The following is a 20577-nucleotide window of genomic DNA, read 5'->3' as shown; positions in this document are numbered from 1 at the left end:
ATGCCTCGGCTTCTCCTCTCACTCCTATCTCCCGAGCGCTTCCTGTGTGCCGAACGCTGGGCTGAGCGCTTGGGAGAGGACGGGACGACAGAGGCGACAGACGCGTTCCACTGCCCACATCCGAAACGTTGGCCGAAAACGATGCTTTCCTTTAAATTGGCGATAACTGGGAGCCTTGGGATTGGCCGAAAGGCCGAGAGGGGGGAATAAGGAATTGCAGGCAGGTAGCGTTCCGTTGGGTGGAGGGAGGCTACTGACTTGGAAGGCGTGCGTTTTCACACATTTGCTGCCCATTGTGTCCCTTTTCAACGTTCTGGTGCTAGTCTGGATTGTGATTTTAGGTAAGAGTGTGTGTGTGTGTGTGTGTGTGTGTGTGTGTGTATAAATCTTTCCTTTATAAAATCCGCAGAAAAGTCGACGATACAAGTGCCGATAAAACACCTTGGTACTGGAGATTAGCAAATGTCCCTTAGAATGGGGGGCATTGGTAGCGCTCGACCGTGATCACATCAACATGGTATGTGTTGTCTTTACAACCCAAATACCTTCTTCCCAGCATCGATTTTAACGTCGATGTAGGGAAGCAGCGTGGCTCTGTGGAAAGAGCCTGGGCTTCAGAGTCAGGGGTCATGGGTTCGACTCCCGGCTCTGCCACTTGTCAGCTGTGTGACTGTGGGCAAGTCACTTAACTTCTCTGTGCCTCAGTTACCTCATCGGTAAAATGGGGATTAACTATGAGCCTCACGTGGGACAACCTGATTACCCTGTATCTCCCCCAGCGCTTAGAACAGTGCTCCGCACATAGTAAGCACTTAACAAATACCAACATTATTATTATTATGTAGTCGATTATCTTCCCAGACAAAGGTTTCTGTAATTTCCATGCTTCCCTGCCTTTCTGTCTTCTCCCAAGTAGCTGCAATTGTTGTGTTTTTTAGAAGTTGCTTTCGGAAGGCATAAATAATGGAGCGGAATGGAATTACCGTATTTCAAGGTTTGCGAGAGAAATTTATCCATTGTGTAATAATCAGGCTGAATTATTCCACATCCCCGTCCATGGCATGGCATTAACATCTCCGTTATATGAACTTCCTCTCCCTCACCCTTCTTATCTGGTAGTAATGAAAAGATTAAATAGTTGAAAGTAGAATTCGATTTTTAGCACGTCAGGCCGTTTGAATTTTGTCTCTTGGGGGTCGCATTTCGATTTGTGAAATGTAGAGGTTTATTCGTCTTGATAAAGCTGGGGTCGTTTAAACTTTTCTCTTGATTTTGTATGGATTCAGAATTACAAACAGGCCAGAATCATTTTTGCCATAAATTGACTCTGGCAAATACATCTTCTTTTACCGACTTGAAACCCTGAACCATCGGGGTTTAATAAATAAATCCATCTACTCGTGGGTGCCACATGGGGGGAAAAAATTAAGATTCTCTCTGTAACACAGCAACAGGAGACGGAGAGGCTAATAAATCAAACAAAAATAACGATTAAAAGTGGCAAGTAGGGAATAGCTGACCATAGTATTTCTGTTGAGTTCTTAGCAGCCGTATCTGCACCCACTATCTTCAAATTGCTGTATTTGTGCATTAGTAGAAGAAATTGCTTATTTTGGCATGCATTTTATTTGTGTAATTTTTTTTCCCAGTACCTATGATACCTGAAGGAATGCAATACTTTTTTTCTTGGCAGTGAATTTTACCAACAGAATGGTTGATACCCAAAAGGAATTCCTAATCACGCAACATAGGATATGCTCTCTTGTTGCTGGCCTAGTGAATAAGAACTGAGCTGTTGCTTAGTACAGTGCTCTGCACATAGCACTCAATAAATACTATTGAATGAATGAATATCTGTTCTGAGCCATTGACTTACTTTGCAGCTTGAGTAATCATCCTATCTTTGACTCAGTTTTTCCCCCTATAGTTGGGATACTAAAACCTGCTATCTGCTTACCTTTCAGGAAGAGATGTGAACACAATAAAGAAAAAAGAGGAGTGCATTTTTCACGGTATTTAAGTAGATACAAGCTAATGGGGTTGGACACAATACACGTCCCACATGGGGCTCACAGTCTTAATCCCCCTTTTACAGATGAGGCCACTGAGGCACAGAGAAGTCAAGTGACTTGCCCAAAGTCACCCAGCAGACAAGCGACGGAACTGGGATTAGGACCCGGGTCTTCTGACGCCCAGGCCGGTGCTCTATCTACTAGGCCACACTGTTTCTCTCATGATTTGGCCCTGGGAATTTGGTAGTGAGGCAGTGCGTGTTGTTTATTTTGGTTTTAAGGCCATTTTCCAGGGCAGTGTTAGCTATTTTCTTGGTGTTGAATTGTTGCATTGTGAATTACCCTAGATAGTTTTGAATTTACAAGTTCAATAATTGATATTGCCCTCCTGTTTGGGGGCCAGCCAAATGGACAAATTATTGGACTGTTCGTGACATCTATTTGCGTTCAGTCAGTCGATTGATGGTATCGATGGAGCGCTTACTGTATGCGGAGCACGGTACTGAGCTCTTGGGATGAGCACAACGCAGCAGTACCATTGGTAGTCTTGTTCCCTGTTAGAATTCAGTTATTTCCCTAAAATGGATATTTACAGTATGGGAGTTTGTTCTTGGGAGCGAATGTTAGCTTCAAGGTTCCTTATCAAAAATATCTAACTTTTGGCCTCTTCATTTCTCTGCCCATATATACAAACACTTCCACTGGGAAAAAAGACTGCTGACTTTTTGTATGCTCTTTCATTTCATGCTCCATAGTTTTGAAAAGTATTAGACAATCAGAGTGCTTCAGAGCTACATTTAGTCTCGTGCCATTTGACAGTCTCGCCTCTTCCAAGTGTATAGGCTCCTTTGCATGTTAGTCGTTTTTATTTTTAACACTTTGAACTGCCATCCCTAAGGACATCAAGGACTTCACAGATGAGAATACGCTGCTTTTCGAGGCACTTGGTATGAAGATGGTTCATTCATTCATTCAATAGTATTTATTGAGCGCTTACTAAGTGCAGAGCACTGTACTAAGCGCTTGGAATGAACAAGTCGGCAACAGATAGAGACGGTCCCTGCCGTTTGACGGGCTTACAGTCTAATCGGGGGAGACAGACAGATGAGAACAATGGCAATAAATAGAGTCGAGGGGAAGAACGTCTCGTAAAAACAATGGCAACTAAATAGAATCAAGGCGATGTACATTTCATTAACAAAATAAATAGGGTAATGAAAATATATACAGTTGAGCGGACGAGTACAGTGCTGAGGGGATGGGAAGGGAGAGGGGGAGGAGCAGAGGGAAATGGGGGGAAAAGAGGGTTAAGCTGCGGAGAGGTGAAGGGGGGGTGGTTGAGGGAGTAGAGGGAGAAGGGGAGCTCAGTCTGGGAAGGCCTCTTGGAGGAGGTGAGTTTTAAGTAGGGTTTTGAAGAGGGGAAGAGAATCAGTTTGGCAGAGGTGAGGAGGGAGGGCGTTCCAGGACCGCGGGAGGACGTGGCCCAGGGGTCGACGGCGGGATAGGCGAGACCGAGGGACGGTGAGGAGGTGGGTGGCAGAGGAGCGGAGCATGCGAGGTGGGCAGTAGAAAGAGAGAAGGGAAGAGAGGTAGGAAGGGGCAAAGTGATGTAGAGCCTAAGATGGTGTGTGTCTGGCACAGTCAATTCTCGTGGTACCCAAAACTGGTGCACGAGTGGATAACTGAGAAGCAGCAGGGACCTAGTGGTAGAGCACAGACCTGCGAGAAGGACCTGGGTTCTGATCCCAGCCACTTTGTCTGCTCTGTGACCTTGGGCAAGTCACTTTACCTCTCTGGGCCTCAGTGACCTCATCTGTAAATTGGGAATTGAGACTCTGAGCCCCATGAGGGCCGTGGATTGTGTCCAAGCTGATTATCTTTTTCTCTACCTCAGTGCTAAGTATGGTGCCAGGAACTGTATTAAGCACTTAGCTGTAAAAATAAGAAGGACAGGTGAGCGATGGGACCTAGACAGCAAAGGGTCAATCGGTGGTATTTAGCATTTACTGCATGCGGGGCACTGTGTTGAGGGCTTGGGGGAGTACAGCACAATGGAGTCGGTGGACAAATTCTCTGCCATCGAGGAGCTTACATCCTGGTGGAAGGAAAGAGGACTAAATGGCTGGGGAGAGTTGAGAGGGGAGATGGGGCAACCTCCTTTCGATCTATAATTGCCACAGCTGTTGCTTCTGAAAGCGCATCACATAGATTTGTGCTGGGAACGTGCCTTGGGTTTTATATAGTACATTCTAGGGAGCTCAGATCAATTGATTTTTATAAATTGGCTCATCAAACCTCACATCATCTATGTGAAGAAGGTACAGGATTGGACATGTATCACTCTTCAGTTGAAGTCACCACAGCAGACAGAAGTTTAATGATTTGCTTCAGATCCCAGACTAGCGATACAGGCAAGAGTTTAAGCTTAGACCCGCTGGCCACTAGTTCTCATTTGCTTCGATTTGACCCCTTTGGCATATGTTACGTTGTGAGCCCGATGAGGGACGGGCACTGTGTTTGTCCCACCTGGCTATTTTTTCCCAGCGTTTGTGCATAGCCCTGCACACACTAAGCGTTTAATAAATACCATTTTGCATCGTAGCTTCCTCGGGAAGCGTGAAGGCAACAATACCGTATTTCTCTCGGGAGTTCTTGGATCTGTCTTTTTAACATGAGGTGGGAAAACCTTGCCTAAGTAGCCAGTGTCCAGAGCAGACCAGATGGCCGGTCAGGAAAAAGGTCCATGGAATCTACTTCGGTACAAACAGCTGCAAAGCTCCCGCACTTGGGAAGTGGTTTGCTCTTGGTATTTTTTGCCAAAGTTCAGTCCCGAGGAGTTGAGGACCAGTAAGTTGGGATGATCAAGCATCCTCACACATACCTCCTAATTGGTCCTAGCATTCACCTGAGTGTTCTCCCTCTCTAGACTGTGAGCTCATTGGGGGCAGGGTACGTGGCTACCAATGCCACATACTCTCCCAAGCGCTCAGTACAGTGCTCTGCACACAGTAAATACTCAATAGGTATGGTTGGCAGCTGCCGGCCAAGGTGCTGCCTGGCCTGTGCTCCCCTCATCCTAAGCGTCATCCGTCAACTATCCCGGGGACTGCCTGGAGGCTTGATCCAGGGGAACGACGACGGAATTGGGGAGGACGGGATTCGTGCATGGGAAAAGCCTGAAATGCTCTCGATCACTCAGGGAGGCTCAATGAAAACAAGATCCCAGAATGGGCTCAGAGGCAGAGCCCATTGATCCTTGCTAATGTTGAGGATGCACTCAGCGGTAGCCCACCCTGTGCATATTTGGGCCAAAAGAGTAGATATTTCTGCTTTTAAAAAAAAAAATCGTCCTCAAAAAAACACACTTGCCTCATGGCCGGTATTAGTAATTTTCGTTATTACAGAGACGTTAAATACTTTTCCATGATGTAAGGGGGAATCGCCAGACTTGCCAATAGGTTGAAGGAACTTTCTATCTGTTCTCCGTTGGAAGCTAAAAGCCTTTCGTAGTGGCTTTAGAGCAGCGTTGGCTCATATTTTGTGATAACTTTGTTTCGGCCACAGCTTTCTTAAAATAAGGTTAGCGATGCTCAGTGTTTTTTTTATATTGAAGCTATCTAGGCAAATAAGAACTTTTTCTTTCAAGGAGAACACTGATCATTCTGTTGGTGGCTGTACTTGATGCAACCTTAAGAGATGAAAAAATTATAATTTAATATTATATTTTCAGGCTCAATAGGCACCCCGAAAACAGCTGGCTCACATGGGCGGGAAAGACTCCCCGGGTGGCCACCCTGGCAACCACCGGCCGGTCCGTGACACTCCGGCACTGGGGCTCCGCTGCTGTCACTTGGGGTTTTATTTGTAAAACTCTCACGGGCACTTTGCAGCCTGCTGCCCTCCTGTCCATATACTGACTTTGTCATGCCCACTGTCCCCACCGGGAACCTGACCGGCAGGGATGAGAGAGTGCAGACTGGTGTGGCACAAACCGATCCATTTCCTCGTCCAGATTCTCGCTGCCACAAATCTCTGTGACTGGACCTGGAAGGAGATTCCGTCATCCCAGCTGAAATTATCTGTGTCCATTTGGCCGTTGGCACTTGGGCGGGTCTTGGAAGAAAAAGAAATAAAGTCAACCACTATTTGGGGCAGGGGCTGGTTCACAGCCTTGAAAATTCAGTGAAGGGGACGATATTTGAATTTGGCCATCTAGGATAGGTATGTGCCCAGTTTGGGGTTTTTTCCAGTCTTAAAAGAGATTGTCCAAACTAGTCGTGGTTCAGCTAAACAATTCATTTGAAGAACCAACATTCCATTAGTGAACTTTCCACTGTATATATTTCATCAGTCAAAAAATCCATAGTTTCCTCCGCCGTTGTTGTTCGTCCTCATCAACGGAATAAAACCCATCCTGGCAAGGAAACAAGGAAAGTTCAAAGAACTACCAGCAACGTAGTCAGCGCGTTCAGTTTGTTCTAGAAGATGTCACGCACCAGCTCAACATCTCTGCTATGTAGACTAAACAAGCGTTGGCAAAGCGCTTAATCCCACCTCCAAGCCCATCTTAAAATTCCCTAACATCAGCATGTCTGCCTGGTGGGCACAGTCATTTCAGGCTTTTCAACACCGCCCCCCACCCCCCCAAATCACATCCCATCCCGACATCCTCCTGCCAACATGCAGGGCTGTGACCCAGCCCTCAGAATCCAGGTAGGCTGGCAGAGGAGAAGAGGGAGTCGGGGCCAACGGGACCGCCACACCTGTAGACAAAAAGATAAACCAGTCCGGGGGTACACAGACAGTCGATTCGATGTTTTCGAGTGCTTGGGAGAGAACCCCAAAAGCAAGGCCCACTGTCCACAGGCTCAGAGAGCTTACAAGTTATTGAGAGGGACCGACAAAAATGACTTCCAAGTCGGGGGAGGAAGTAAGAATTGAACGGGTAGTATAATGGAACAGACATGAGGGAAAAGGGTTGAGTAAAATAATGAATATGCAAATAAATGACCAATATGCTGGGTAGAGATATAAAATGCAGAACTGTTAGAGGTCACTACTGGGTCTACGCGAGGGGGGTGTTGGAAATTCGTCAGGAAAGGCTTCCTGGAGGCAGTGGGATTTCGGGGGAGCTTTGAAGACGGTGAGGGTTGTGATGTAGCCTTACGGAGGAATAGGTGTCCTGGGCTGGGGTAACGAAGTTAGAGGCAGGGAAGGATGAGAACAAGGTCCCGTTAGATCGCGATCCAGGGAGTTGCCGGTAAACAGAGCCGACATATAGTGAGTGCTTACAGGGTGCGATACACTCGGCAGAATAAGATAGAAATAGAAGCCCTCAAGGAACTTGCGATCTAATGGAGGAGACAGACCCAAAATAATGTACATAGCCTGTCGGACAGGGACTGTGTCCGAATTGATTATCTTGTATCTACTCCAGTGCTCAGTACAATGCTTGGCACGTAGTAAGCACTTAACAAGTATCACCATAATTGTTATGATTATTGCAGAGAGGAGGAAGAAGAGATGAGTACATAAGTCTTGAAGAGATAGGTTAGAGGTTATGACTCGGGGAGAAGAAAAATGAATCTGGGGAAGCCTACGGGTGGTGGGATTTCGCTACAGCTTTGAAGACGGGAAGAGCTGTGGTCTGGCCGATTTGATGGGTAGAGGAGTTTCAGATAAGAATTGAAAATGGGACATAGCGAGAAGCTTGGCTTGCGGGGAGCGGTAACCGGAGTGGGGTTGGGGGAGAACTGATAGAATGCCTTAAAGCCTACGGTCAGGAGCTGATTCAAGAGTTTACCGGGATCTAACAAGTGCTCGGACCGTGGTGGTTGCTGTTCGGAGTTGGGGAAGGGATGGGTCGGGGAAAATGTGAAGGGAAACAGACAAGATTTAGGGACGGGCCGCATATGAGAGTTGAAAGAGTGAGGAGGCGAGGATAGTACCAAAGGTATGGGATTTGGAGACAGAAAAGGTGGTAGTGACGAGAATGGGTCAAATAGGAGATTTGGGAAGGAAAATGAATTCAGGTTTAGACCCACTGAGCTGGAGGTGCCTTTGCGGAGTTGACCTGGAGGTGAGAAGAAATGTGCGATGGCAGGAGTGGCGAGGGGTCAGGGCTGATGACAGATTTGGGAATCGTCCACATAGAGGTAGTTGCTGAAGCCCCTGCATGTGAGCAAAAAGTGAGACACGTACAGACATGTATAAGACCCAGAGCTGAGCCTTGATGATTCCATAGGCATGTTCCCTGCCCACAAGGAGATTACAATCTCGAGAGGGAGAGACAGACAATATAAATAAATATGCCCAGAGGGGAAGGAGTAGTTGAAGAGGCAAGAAAGGTGAGAGCATGGTTTTTTTGAAGGTGAGAGGCGCCCAGGTAGAAGGGGTAGATTTTTGAGAGCAAATTTCCTTGGAGGGTGACTTGAGAAGGGAAAGAAGAGAGAATGGATGTAGAAAGGATGGAGAGTGGATGGGAAGGAGTTGAGAAGGAGATTTTGGGGGAGCTCAAATCTGATTGTTTCAAATTTGATCAACGAAAGATTTGGCAAAGTCATCAGGGGCAAGGTGGGGTTGCTGGGGAGGTTCGGAAGGAAGGTTAAAAAATCTCCTGGAATGGGAAGCACCGTGGCTTAGAGGAAGGAGCCTGGGCCCGGGAGTCAGAGGACCTGGCTACCAATCCCGGCTCCGCCACTCGTCACTTCACTTCTCTGTGCCTTAGTTCCCTCATCTGTAAAATGGGGGTTAAAACTGTGAGCCCCTAGTGGGATGTGGACTGTGTCCAACCTGGTTAACTTGGATCTACCCCGGCACTTAGTATAGCGCCTGGTGCATAGTAAGCCCTTAACAAATGCCATTAAAGGAAGAACGGTTAGTGAAGACAGTGGGGATGGAAATCGGTGAGGGAGTAGGAGTCGGGTTGCTGAATGGAAGGAAGGGCAGAGTTGCGCACCCTAAAGTCTCTCTAAAGGTGGAGTAGCTCAACAAGTCGTGGATTGAGGCATGATCTCTGATCAGCCCTTCTGTTGGATCTTTATTGGCTTCTAGGCTGGTCGGAGGACCTGCACCCAGCTGAGATTTCACCCCGACTCAATTTCCCTCCGTTCCCGTCTCTTTGTACCACTGGATCAGAAACTTCGACTTTCTCATACTACTGGACAAGGTAGGCAACCCTTTATTCACCCTCTGCCCACAAACCTCTGACCTTACCACGAGGAACTGTTACCAGGCTCCCTTTTGTTAACCTGAGAATAGGATTTGAGCCAATAGAAGACTTGGGTATTTATCAACTTCCCATTTTCTTCCAAACTGTTGTGCAATATGCCCTAGGTAGACATATGTTCAGTGACCAGTAAAGTAGTGGATTTTTCCAGGTGTTCAGTACATTCATGTTGAGGGCGGTTCAACTGAAATTGTTTTAGTTGTTAAAAGGATTTTAGGGGCTGCGAGCTCTCAAAGATACGTATTGATTACCTCTTCAGTGTCGAGCACGGTACCACAACCATTATTACTAAGTTATTGGAAGAGGACAACGGAGGCAAAAAACACACTCCTTTAAATCTAACGGGGAAGGTGTTTCGAAAGAACAAAAGGAAGAATGAGGAAACAACTGAGAGTAGCGTGAATACATCGGGATGAAGTACTCAATAAGCGCTCAAGATGGGTTTGAGCACTAAAGGAGGCCGATGGGTTGATATGGCTTGAGTGTTGGAAATTGATGAATTGTGGAAGGTTTCGTGGAGGAAATGGGGTTTTGATGGGTTTTGAAGATGGGGAGGGGTGTGGTCTGGGGGACTTGAAAGGGGAGGGAACTCGACACAGAGAGCCTGCCATTCACGAGGGTTTGGAGGCGGGGAGTTGAGAGTCGGGTATTTATTAGCGTGATCTTGGAAGGCGTGAGGAGTGTGAGCTGGGAAGTAGCAGGTGAAGAGAAGCAGTTCATCAAGTGGAGAGCCTTGAAGCCACTGGTAAGGAGTTTTGCTTGATGAGGAGAGAGCAGTGGGTATTCGTGAGAGGTTTAGGAAGTGGGGAGAGCGATTTAATTTTTCCTCCCATTCTCTGAGTCTTTGTGGTTGTGTTTTGCATTTATTCTGCCTGCTTTTCGCTAATTTTCTCATTTTTACTGGCCAGCAATAATGAAAGGATTCATTTAAGACGTGGGTCCTTTTTTTATGAAGTGGTTCTTTAAATGGATTGCTAGTGTTAAAATTTGAGCAAAGCCCGTTAACGGCTTTCAATGAGGAATTTTCAGGAGCCTTGAAAGATAGAGACTAGTGGAAAGTTAAACATTTCCCCCTGATAGTAGTAGAATGTGGACAGTATTTTTACAGGTTGCATAGAGGTTCACTCAGAACTATTTGCCATAAGAATATCAGAAGCAGTTTTATACTAAACAAGGCATTTGGGTTTTTAAGATGAATTCTAGTAACAGATTGTGGCTATAATGAGCTGCTCCATATTAATCAGCATTTTCTACACGCGATAACATAGGCAGGAAACGCATTTCAGAAATGTATGTTCTTGCCATAAACTTACTCTCTTCCATTAAATAACCCGATATTTGGATTTTCAATTATATTCATTTTAAACAAAATCGATGTTTTAAAGTTCTATTTGTAATAAAATCGGTTAACCTATCAGGTCCCCAAGTCAGAAGTAAAGTATTTATACTATTTGTTTCCCCCTGAAAATTTAGCTCAATCCGCTTTTCCTACATAATTGATTTTATTCCGCAACATTGCATGTGTGCTCCATCCTAGCTCTTATTTTAGGGCTAGTTGAAATGTAAGAATTACATTAGCTTGAGTGGAGGTTTTTGATACGGGTTAGAGCTCCAGGATAGCGGAAAACTGGGTGAAATTCACACTCGAGAGAGACAAATTGTAATCTGGAGTTCCGGAAGATAGGGTAAATGAAATTGAAACTTTCTCCAAAAAATGCACTACCAAATATCTGGGTGGACAGTCAGTTGGCCTGTTTTATTGTAATAATAATTACGGAAAAGCAAACCTGAGCAACTCCCAACAACAGTCAATCCTTCCATAATGCATGTTGTTCACTTCCCATTGTGATTTGAACTCGATAGAAGCATCAGGGAACTTTCCGAAAACGCACATCTCTCTGAATAGACAATGATGTGGAATTGGAAGGAAATGTCGTGCCCACCCAAATGACCTCGGTCAAGGTGTAAGTACTCAGAACGCAAGCTTTGCTTGAACCGGGCCTCTTGAAGAACACAAGCCCCGCATTAGAGGGACCCGGCATTATACGTTTGACTCTTGCCATTTTGTTGTGCTTTTTGGAGCCGTGGTAGAGTAAATTTGACGCAAGGGTAAGTGCGCATCAAGGTAAAGAGGTATGATAAGAAACATCTGAAATTTCAGGAACAGTCCACTCTGAAGGACTTTTTCCCAATAGTCATAGATTTGTGCTGCTCTTTTAACCGTTGCACCATTGAGGCAGCGTAATAAAACTGGTTGAAATGGCTTCAGTTTTACCCTCCAGCACTGTTGCAAGAAAAGAGCAGTCTGGGAACTTGATTGGGTAGATTCTTTTGAAGGTTAGGGAGAAAGCCCATCAGTGGGATAATTTTTAATCTTTCTGCTTTAAAATGGTAAGACCAGCTGTACAGAAGCAGTTACAGAAACCACACCATATTGAAAATAAGGAAGGAAGCCACCATGAAAAGGTGTCGGAAAAGTGTTCTGAATTTTTTTTTTAAAGGAAGTCTCAAAACAAAGGACTTCTGTGGAAGGAAAAGGCTAAATAAAAGAGACATAGCCAGATAAATGGAACGATGGATGGAACCTGCTGAGTATGAAGTCAAAGAAACTTCATGGTAGCTAGTGAGGGAAGCAGCGAAGACAACCAGAGTAAATATTGTAAAGGGCAAAAAAGATTAATTTCGATTTAGCCATTCGTCCAGTTAAGTCAAGGCATAATCAAATCATTTTCCATCAGAATCATGCCTTCTTTTCCCCCCGCCCATAAAGATCAGCTCAGTAAACGACCCCCAAATACAAAAAAGGGAAAATATTGAAATTCAAATGGTAAAAAAATGAATTGATCATTGAATTGAGATGGAGTCGTTTTTATCTATTCCTAGCTCCAAAGTCTCACCAGATTTTAGGAATGCCACTTAATGGCTGAAGTTCAATCTTTCAGTTCAGAATAATAGGTTTCCACCTTGTGGCTTCGATCCCCTGTGTGATCGGCCGGGGCCCTCCCCGGTGCCGGTGATCTCTGGCTGCCCCCGACCACCCCAGATCAGGCTCCCCGGCATTTCTCCCCAGACGGAAGCGGCTTCCACCATGCAGCCCCATGTCCCACAGGGTCCGTTTCTTTCAACCCCATTTAGAATGTTGAGGAGGCTGCTGCAGTTTGTAACACGGGAGGGACATCTCGGCCTTGCCATCTCCCACCTAGAGCTTGAGCCCAAAGTGGGAGGCAGTGCCTTCAGATCATTGTCTTGTTCAAATGTACCCCGAATTACACCCACCCTACAGAACGTCCCGCGTTATTTGCTGATACACATCCATTTGCCCCAGTATTCTGTTGGATCACTGCAGGTCAGTCCATTTTCTGTTCCCGGCAGCTTTCCTGAACTTGTGCCACCCCTCCTCTGCCCCAACCAACCACACTCTAGTATTTTTTTTTCTTTGCTTGAACTTTAATCATAGAACAGCTCTCGCTGCCCTGGCCAGAGCTGTGGGAAAGAGGACAGGGATGGACCAGGGTGTGATCGTTTGGGGGTGGTGGGGGTGGGAGAGACACAGCAGGATCCCCTCCCGAAATGTCCCTGCCTTTGTTTCCATGGCTTTGGCCCGGGAGAGCAGGAGGGGGATGGCTGCACCTGCAGCAATAGCTGTTGCTATGATGAAAATGCAAACAGAAAAGAAAATCCTGTAGCCTAGGGGAGAGGGATCAGTTTGCCGTGGTGGGATGAGAGGGGCACGAAAGCCACTGGGGACAAAAGGCCTGGGGCAAGAGTAATTCCACCGTGTACCTTTTACTTACCCTTAGGATTTGGCCGTCTTGTCGGAAATGGTTCTGGAACAGATCCTAACTGATGGTATCATGGGGAACACTTGCCTTTACCTTAGTAGATAGCATATAGTAAGCTCTCAAGCAGTAGTAAGGGCTTTGTAAGTGCCAATCTCTGTGCTAAGCACTGAGGTGGCTACAAGATCATCACCTCTCCTGTGGGGCTCAGAAACTCGTCGATTAAACTCACTATTCTGGCATCTCAGGCGATGAGTGTACTGTAACAACCAACGATTATTTTAAAATGGTACAAGTGGTGGATTGAGGTGGTGTCCCATCGAGGGCGACAGATGACCGAGAACTGGCACGAAGGAATTAATTATCGTGAGGGTGATTGGCAGCAAGTTGTGTTGCTGGGACACGGACTGCAGCGAGCAGAGTGCCGCTCAAGATTGGTTTCTTTATTTGGGATTGGTTTTTACCGTGCAAGACCCATATCCAGCCAAAGTGGCCACAGCATCGTGACCTGGCAGGCTGTTGCTGTCATTGCTGCTACAGTCTCAGTTGCCCAGCTTAGCTATTTTATGGGACTCCTGCCGAACTTGTTCACCTTGGTTCGTTTAATGGCATTAATGGAGCATCCACTGTGGGCAAAGCAGTATATTAAACACTGGTGAAAAATTCCAGAGATGAGACTTAGACAGGGTCCCTCACCCCCGAGGGCTCACAATCAGAGGATTAGAATAAGGGCAAGGTAGTTGGTGACAGACACATAATAATAATGTTGGTATTTGTTAAGCGCTTACTATGTGCCGAGCACTGTTCTAAGCGCTGGGGTAGACATAGGGGAATCAGGTTGTCCCACGTGGGGCTCACAGTCTTCATCCCCATTTTACAGATGAGGGAACTGAGGCACGGAGAAGTTAAGTGACTTGCCCACAGTCACACAGCCGACAAGTGGCAGAGCTGGGATTCGAACTCATGAGCCCTGACTCCAAAGCCCGTGCTCTTTCCACTGAGCCACGCTGCTTCTCCAAATGAAACCAAAACAGAAAAACAACGTAAAGAAGGGGGGCTTGATCCATGTGATAGGTGTACCAGAATATTGCAGCTAAAGGATAAGAATAATAATCATCATTGTGTTGCTTGTTAAGCGCTACGTGTCAAGCACTGAACTAAACCTTGGGTTAGGTAAAGATAATCGGGTCCCACATGGGACTCACAGTCTTAAGAGGGAGAACAGGGTTTGAATCCCCGTTGTGCAAATGAAGGAACTGAAGCTCAAAGAAGTGAAGTAACTTGCCCTTGGCCACACAGCAGACAAGTGGCAGAGTTGGGATTAGAACCCAGCTCCTCTGACTCAAAGGTCTGTGCTCTTTCCACTAGGCTATGTGATTATCTTGGCTCTCCCCCGTGCTTGGTACAGTGCTTGGCACATTGTAGGCACACATACCACAATTATTATTCATGGATAATACCTATAATAAAATAATGAGAGTTTCTGCCAAATGGGCTTCACACGATTCTTCCCCCATTCCCCCATCTTGTGTATTATCTCTCTTCACTTATAATAATGTTAATAATGTTGGTATTTGTTAAGTGCTTACTATGTGCAGAGCACTGTTCTAAGCGCTGGAGTAGACATAGGGGAATCAGGTTGTCCCACGTGGGGCTCACAGTCTTAATCCCCATTTTACAGATGAGGTAACTGAGGCACAGAGAAGTTAAGTGACTTGCCCACAGTCACACAGCTGACAAGTGGCAGATCTGGGATTCGAACCCATGACCTCTGACTCCAAAGCCCGTGCTCTTTCCACTGAGCCACGCTGCTTCTCTACAGCCCCACCTCATACTCTTCACTCATGCCAAGCTCCCCCTTTTAATAATGTTGGTATTTGTTAAGCGCTTACTATGTGCAGAGCACTGTTCTAAGCGCTGGCGTAGACACAGGGGAATCAGGTTGTCCCACGTGGGGCTCACAGTCTTAATCCCCATTTTACAGATGAGGGAACTGAGGCACAGAGAAGTTAAGTGACTTGCCCACAGTCACACAGCTGACAAGTGGCAGAGCCGGGATTCGAACTCATGAGCCCTGACTCCAAAGCCCGTGCTCTTTCCACTGCGCCACGCTGCTTCCCCTACTTTCAACCCATCCGCTTCTGACGCCTGGCTCACCCTGTTCCCCCAGCATAGAACTCCCCCGTCCCCCACACCAAAAAAAAAAAAAATCCAGTTCTTTGTATCTTTAAAAGCCTCCTAAAATCCCACTTCTCCAGCAAGCCTTCTACAGTGAAATGTCAGCATGCTAAGTCGTATCAAACCCAACCTCAGTATTTACCATCCACGTACATATATTCAATCCGTAGTATGTATCAAGCACCTATTCTTGGTGCTTGGGAGAATACATTGATAGACACGATTCCCTGCCCTCAAGGAGCTTCATTGATTTTTTTTTTCTGATATTTCATCCCGATATATTAGTTCTTGATCTGATTATTTTTCTTCTTACTGCTCCCACTGTTGGTATTTATTATCTGCCTCCCCTGTTGTGTTGTAAGTTCTGTTTAGCTTTCCCAAGAACTTTGGGCAGTGTGTGCACTCAGATGCTCAGTAAATACCGTTACGACTACCAATAAAAAAAGATGTTCTTCAATGACAAAATCGGTCACAAAACACTGCAAAAGGTAGTTGACTTCTTTTTTTTCCCCCTCTTCACTTCAGAGTCTCCTTATAGCATCGTCATTCAGTGGATGCTTTTGTTGGAACCTGTATAAGTCTTCATACAAGTGGGTTTTGCAGGGATCTAAAAAATACAAAGCAGTGGAAGGCGACAGTTCTTGATTTTAAGGGCCACTTAGAAGAATACCCAGGAGACAAAAGGCTGAAAAATGCAGAAGGTATAGAGTAAAGAAGAGCACTGGGATGTGTCTTGGTAAAGGTCAGGATTGAAAGAAGAAACTTGGAGGTTTTTAGAAGTAACGACCTTCTGGGCATGTATGATGTGGACACTTTAGTGCAGAGAGAGATACAGTTGTCTATTCTGCTTTATTTGGAGAAGGGAACAGTAGTGTAGAGGAATGGGATCCACCTACTTACTCCCTGCAATGATTCTCTTAGCGATTCCAGCAGTTGCCTTTTGCATCACTCTGAGACCTAGAAAGCTGCATGATGGTCAGTTATAGAAGCCTTGGTCTCTTGGGAAATTATCAGTCATTCAGTGGTACTTATTGAATGCTTTGTGTGCAGAGCACTATGCTAAGCACTTTAGAGAGCACAACACAATGGATTTCATAGGCACAATCCCTGCCTTCAAGGAGCTCACACTCTAGCAGTGGAGCTGTGGAACTAGATATAAAGCTGATTTAAGGCCAGTTCAAGATGAGGATGTGCCAGGAGATCAAAGGAGTGTCTTTTCTCTTCAGCAATTCCCAAGGACATCTTGTTGTCAGAATTTAAGTTGTCAGCCAGATCCGTGACTGCCATTTAAATGGAATGGATTCTTGTGAATATTGATTTTTTGGATTTAAAAAGGCAGTAGTTCATAGTCAGTGGGGGGGAGGGGGGCGGGGGCGTGGAAGAAGCCTGATAAGCCATTTTTAAAAGATGCTCCTACATTAATCTGTTAATTATGTTTATTTACTAATTGGCTCCAGGGCACCAAGAAGTGCCCAGGCAACCCATTTGGGTACACCTCCTCCCACCCCCAGGAGATATTACCTATTGGTTAACAGGGTCTCTGCCCTTTGCTTTTTGTTTTCGCCCCTCTCTTCCCCCTACCCTTTTCTGAAATTAAATGTGTTTTAGAGTTAAAATTTTCCTACTGAGGCCACATTTCCTTTCCTCCTACCTTCTATTCACTTCCTTCTCATATTTTGTCAGTTCTAAAAATAGGGTCTTTGTTTTTGAAAGGATTGGGAACCAGTCATGGAGGTTCCCGAAATAGTTGCCAATGAATAGATTTTTTTACATCGTGTCATTGCGCGTAAAAATGTGAAACCCTGGATTTTATTTGTGAAGCATTTTTGAGGGGGCTGATATACACTATTCCACTGAGTAAAATGATGGTCTCAACTCAGAAGCTGATAGTTTAGCATATCCACATACTTGTGAAGAAAAGAATTGTACTTTCCAGGTGCCTTGCTAGCTTGTCTATAGGATCATTGTTAATTGGACATCCTCCTCTTTGAACTTCCTTACAATTTTATGATGATGTGTGAGAGCAGTGTTCACCGAAAGTTTATAGAACAGAAATAATTCCCTTCATGGGCTGTTTCTCAGGAATATTTATTGAGCATCTACTGTGTGTAGAGCACTGTACTAGCCCTTGGCGGAATACAACAAAAGTAAAAAATAAAGTCCATATCCTCAAGGATCTTACAGTCTGAGAGTCTTATACATCCTTTTGCAGCACCATGCCAAATTCTTACAAAGAGAGGTGTGTGTGTCCTCCGCCCTGCCCCCAATGTTAATTTTTGAGACTCATTCCCTCTCTAAAATAATTGTCATCTGGGTATTAATAGAAAAAGGTTTTCAGGCTTTTAGAGAAAAATCTGCTGAAATATGTGACTTTAAAGAAGTGTGAGGAGGGTGGGTGGGGGGAAGCATTTGTAAATTTTTATAGAAGCTTAAAAAGTTAAAATTCAAGGCCACTGACAGGGAATTCCCTGCCGTTGTTTATTGTGTATGGATTCCCTGGGGCTCGTCTTCCCCCACGGAAAAGGTCAAAACATATTATACCTTTGCTAAATTTTTCGTGGAGTTTTGCAGAGCTTTTCTTCCCTACCGAAGAAATAAAGAATCCACAGTAAGGGAGAGGTTTGGTTTTTCTCAAAACTTTAATAGAAATTAGTAAATAGTAAATTTCAGGGTTTAATGCATTCAAAACATTACCTAATTGGTTTCCTCAGGAAACTAAAACAGAATCTCATGTGTCTGTTATCTTGGACTTGGAAAGATCATTCCTATCAAAATTTTGTAAAGTAAGCGTGAAAATGGTTCCTTCGGCAGCATGAATTTTTTGAAGATCGCAAAGATATCGACCTAATAATAGACCTGCACAAGATGAAGCAAGGACATATCTATGTACTGGTAATTTTTCCTGCAAAATCAGGAAATTTTCCCTACTTAAAACCTAGATGTGAGGTCAGCAAGAATAATGCCATATTATTGAGAAGTTGCCTCAGTGCTATCACCACACAAGTGAAATCGTTTGTTGATTAAAAAAAAAATAATTTCGGTCTTCCAAAAGACATAGTATCTGAGGTTTTAGCAGAGTTACTCACAGTCCAGACTACTCTTTCAGTATTTCTCTTCCTAACTGGAGAGAGAAAGGAGATTAGAAGCAGCAGAGCATAGAGGATAGAGCACGGGTCTGGAAGTCAGAAGGACCTAAATTCTAATCCCAGCTCTTGGGCAAGTCATTTAGCTTCTCTGGGTCTCAGCTACCTCATCTGTAGAATGGGGATTGACTGTTAGACCCATGTGGGACATGGACTGCGTCTAACCGGATTAATTTATATCTACCCCAGCATTTAGTACAGTACCTAGCACATAGTAAGTGCTTAACAAATGCTATTTTTTTTAAAAAGTATCTACTTTCTATGCAGAGATTTTTAACCCTCCTCTTCCTGGTGGAAGGTTTCTCCTAGATAAATTTCCTTGGCAGGGAGCAGGAAAAAAAGTTTCCAGACAAACGTGGGTTCCTAAGTAATTCTTTCTTACAAATTTAGGAAATAACTTCCATCTCAGGAAAATTGAGTTCTAATTGGACCCCCAAAAGAAAGGGAACTCTTGATTCTTAACATCTGTTTGACATCGTGACCTATGAGTTTGTATATTGATTTGGGGAACCGGGCAAGAATTCCTTCTTTCTTACCATCTGGTTTCAATAAAATAACATTAAAAAACCCTTTTCCCACTGGTCTCTGTTAGAAACAAATAGAAATTAGTCCCTTTTTTTAAAGCCAATTTAGAGTTATTTATGTGTATAAAATTTGAATGGGTTCTAAATCTCTCCGTGCATACCGTAGTGCAGACTGGATGTATGTTGAGAGTTGCAAGCATAGAAGAAAGCTTATGCCCCAGAAATCTGCCGCCCCCGACCTCGAGGCAGAAGTGAAGACCTTCGCTTCTGTAGGGTAGGTTTCCTAACTGGGCTCCAGCAAGGGACCAGGGCCCATGTTTTCTAGCCAGATGTTGCTATAAAGTAGCACCAGCCCTACCCTACACGCTGCACTTGGAGAGTCAGCATAGCCTACTGGTTGAAGTCCAGGCCTGGGAGTCAGAGGACCTGGGTGCTAATCCTGGCTCAGTCACCTGTCTGCTGTGTGACCTGGGACAAGTCACTTCTTTTGTCTGGGCTTCGGTTACCTCATCTGTAAATTAGGGATGAGGACTGTGAGCCCTATGTGGGACATGTACTGTGTCCAACCTGATTAACTTAGTACAGTGCCTGGCACGTAGTAAGCACTTAATAAATAACATAAAAGAAAGTGCATTGGCGGTGCAGAAGGGAGGGTGGGGAGATGAGAAGTTAGGGAAGACCTAAGGAGATAAGAGTTCAGTAGGGCTTTGACAGTGGAAAGATTGATGGTCTGTCTGATCTGAATGGGGAGGGAGTTCCAGGCTTGAGGGACAAGGTGGGCAAGGGGTCAGCGACAAGATAGACGAGATCAAGGTTCAGTGAGTCAGCTGGTATTAGAGGAGTGAAATGTGCGGGTTGGCTTGTAATGGGAGATGAGCTGGGTGAGCTAACAGATTGAGCGCCTTAAAGGTGATACTGAAATTTCTGTTGGGGGTAACCATTTGAGGTTTTGTAGAAAAATGATCCGGGCAGCCAAGTGCAGCAGTATGGATTGGAGTGGGGAGAGTCTGGAGGCAGGAAGGTCAGCAAGGAAACTGATGCAGTAGTTGAGTAAGACTGTAAGCTCGTTGTGGGCAGAGAATGTTTATTGTTGTACTTTCCCAAGCGCTTAGTACAGAGCTCTGCACGCAGAAAGCACTTAATAAATACAATTGACTGACTGCAACTGTCTAATCCAAACATCAATAGTCTTTTGGGCTGAAGGATAACTTAATGAGTTACAGTATGTTTTGTGGGCCGTGCTCATAAAATTCTTACCAATAAAATTATACAGTGAGTGCCATAACCAAGAGACTTTGGGGCTGTTTCCACAGACATTGACAGCACCAACATACTAATAAACTTGATCCAGGTGCACTAATGGCATGGTATCTAATTTAAACTTTGGCCAGTGGTGTGTTGTATGGATTTAATTGGTGGGTCAGGTGTGTTTCCCCACCCCCAGGCCATCTTTTGCCCAGTCCCAATCCAGTCCTTCCCCAGAACTCCACATAGTTGGGATTCTGTCGGCCAGTGGGTGTTGGGGAGTCCACCGACCTCTGCTTTTCTTGTTTCTAAATTTTTAAATACTTATAATATTTCTAAAGCGACTTACTCCATTTACTCATTTTGAGAGAAATCATTTTGCGAAACCTAAAGTTTTGGGCAATCCATATAAATCAAAATGAAGTAGTTATGAATCCCCCTTTTCACTGAATTAAAAACTTGGCTGTA

The 20577-nt window shown here is 45.0% G+C and overlaps 1 protein-coding gene across 3 annotated transcripts in view; it reads left to right on the top strand.

Annotated features, from left to right (window-relative positions):
- The window catches only part of ABHD17B (abhydrolase domain containing 17B, depalmitoylase), a 46919-nt gene that overhangs the window by 1285 nt on the left and 25057 nt on the right, over nt 1–20577 (top strand). For all 3 annotated transcript variants that reach the window (XM_001505450.4, XM_029055011.2, XM_029055012.2), the window contains exon 2: nt 9066–9180. The gene's annotated coding sequence lies outside the window, so the exon portion shown is untranslated. The remainder of the gene's footprint in view (nt 1–9065; nt 9181–20577) is intronic.

Source organism: Ornithorhynchus anatinus, chromosome X5, assembly GCF_004115215.2.
Source record: "Ornithorhynchus anatinus isolate Pmale09 chromosome X5, mOrnAna1.pri.v4, whole genome shotgun sequence".
Taxonomy (NCBI): Eukaryota; Metazoa; Chordata; class Mammalia; order Monotremata; family Ornithorhynchidae; genus Ornithorhynchus; species Ornithorhynchus anatinus.
Note: the sequence above shows the minus strand (reverse complement) of the source record. Positions and strands in the feature narration are given on the sequence as shown.